We start from the raw sequence: 2,652 nt of genomic DNA on the forward strand, positions 1-2,652 counted from the left end.
CATTTAGTCCGTTTACGTTTAAAGTTATTATTGAAAGGTACTTGTTTGTAGCCATTTCTTTTTGTGTGTGTGTGTGGCTGTTTTCTTTCTGAGCTTTTTATTTCTTCTTTTTATACCAGTCCCTTTAGCATTCCTTGCATTGCTGGCTTGGTGGTGACAAACTCCCTTAGTCTTTTTTTGTCTATGAAGCTTCTTATTTCCCCTTCAAGTTTGAATGATAGCCTTGCTGGATAGAGTATTCTTGGATTCAGTCCTTTGCTTTGCATCACTTTGTAAATTTCAGTCCATTCTTTTCTGGCCTGATGTGTTTCTGTTGAGAAGTCATTTGACAATCTAATGGGAGATCCCTTGTATGTAACTTTCCGTCTCTCTCTTGCAGCCTGTAAGATTCTCTCTTTGTCCTGAACATTTGCCATGGTGATTATGATGTGTCTTGGTGTGGGTCTTTTCGGGTTCACCTTGTTTGGGACTCTCTGGGCTTGTGTGACTTTTTTCTTCCCCACCTCAGGAAAGTTTTCTGATATTATTTCTTCGAGTAGGTTTTCTAATCCTTGTTCATCTTTCTGTTGTTCTGGTACTCCTATTATTCGTATGTTGTTTCGTTTCATGTTGTCCCAAAGCTCCCTTAGGCTCTCCTCCTGTCTTTTAATTTTTTTCTCCAATTGCAGTACATTTTGGGTGTGTTTTGCTTCCTTGTCTTCTAATTCACTTATTCGGTCCTCCGCTTCTCCTAGTCTACTGTTGATACTTTCAATGGAGTTTTTCATTGCAGCTATATCACTCTTCATTTCTTCTTGGGTCTTACTTAGGTTGTTGATTTTTTCATCTGTTTCTTCTAGCTTCTTCCATATGTTATCGATTTTTTCATCTGTTTCTTCTAGCTTCTTCCATATGTTATCGATTTTTTCATCTGTTTCTTCTTGCTTCTTGCAGAGGTTGTCGATTTTTTCCTCCATCCGGTTTATGCACTCTAGGATCCTTATTCTGAATTCTTTATCTGTCATGTTGCATGCCTCTGTATTACTTAGCTGCTTTTCTGGAGAGTCCTCCTTCTCTTTCCTTTGGGGGTTTCTTTGTCTACCCATGTTTGATCTCACTGACATATCTAGACGTTGAGTTGTTCAGTGGTTGCTCCCTTGGTGGCAGTGACTCCTTGGTCTGTGGTTGCTCTTCGGGCGGTTGTGGTAGCAGCTGCTCTTCAGTTGGCAGCAGCTCCTCTGGTGGGTGCTGTTCACAGCTGTGGTGGCTCTTCCGGCTGGTGGGGCGAGGTTTCACGTACAGCTGCTGTTCCTCAGCAGAGGATGAGGTGCTCAGGAGGTTGCTGTTGCTTGGATCTGCTGCGTTGATTTAAAGGCACAAAATACAATACAACAAGGCACCACGTACCAGGCACTATACACAAATATATTCACGATATTAATAACCCCAATTAAAGGTGACCACCTGAATTAAGAGAATTAGGGGATAAGGAAGAAGGAAGAGAAAAAGATAAAAGAGAAAAAGGAAAAGAAAAGTAGGGACCAAAAAAAGGGAGTGCAAAAATGAAATTGGGAAAAAGGAAGGGGGAAAATAAAAGCGAGAAAAGAAAAGAAAAAAAAAAAAAAAAGAGCGAAAAGAGAGAATGAAGTGGAAGAGGGAAGAGACTTTTTATATGAGGAGAATACTCCTATAGAACAGCCATTAATCCCAACAAATTCCAGCAACAGCTCCCTGGATATGAATGCAAACTAGAAACAACCAATAATATAACGATGAAAATAGAATGGTGAACACTAATCCCAAAATAAAATAAAGAAAAAATAAAATGGCACTTTAAAAAATGGTAAAATGGTAGCAGTAATAATACTGGTTAAAAATAAGAAGGTAGTAATTAAAAGGGTAAAATCAGGTGATGGAAAAAGAAGAAAAGAAAGAAAAAAAAAGAAAAAAAAAAAAGAACAGAAAAAAAAAGAATGAAAAAAAAATTGGTTTCTTAGTTAAAAAGTGAAAAAAGAAAAAAAATTGCAGTAGTGAAGGTCCTTCGTTTCTTCTATTCTTCAGTGTGGCTCGCCTTAGACCTTCCAGGTATTCAGGAGAGTGTTGAGTTTCCCTGCGATATACTGTTCCTCTGTGTTGTAAACCACAGTCCTTATTTTAAAGCATGCCGCATTTATTTCCCAGACTGCCTTATTTTGTGTTTAGCAAAGAGTCAGTTTGTGGGTCAGCCTCTGGGTGGCAGTGTTCTGGGGTTGGCCTCTGAGGCTATAGGGCCTCTCTGTCCAGTGGAAGTTCACTGCCCAGAGCTGACTGCGTAATAGTTAGTTACCGGCGCTATGTTGTTGCTGGGATTGAAAATCCCCCTATAGGCCAGACCCTGTTAACTCCCAGGGACTGATCAGGTTATCTTAATCCTTGATCTCGTACAGGGTGGAATCTGGGTGTGGCTGTGCTCCTTGCCTGAGGGCTGGGGGGAGGAGACTCCCTCTCAGGAGCGGGTGGATGCCCCAGTCCCGGGCTCTGGGGTGTCTCAGCACTCAATTCACTACCACCTCTCCCGGCTCCCCCTCTTTCCCCAGTCTCTCCCCAGATTCCACTCCCCAGCACACTCTCCCTCTCTTCAGCACAGGTGAGTGTCTGTATCCGAAATGTCCCATGAACAGGATTCAGTGTAAA

The sequence above is a fragment of the Myotis daubentonii genome, chromosome 7 (genome assembly GCF_963259705.1).
Source record: "Myotis daubentonii chromosome 7, mMyoDau2.1, whole genome shotgun sequence".
NCBI classification, from domain to species: domain Eukaryota; kingdom Metazoa; phylum Chordata; class Mammalia; order Chiroptera; family Vespertilionidae; genus Myotis; species Myotis daubentonii.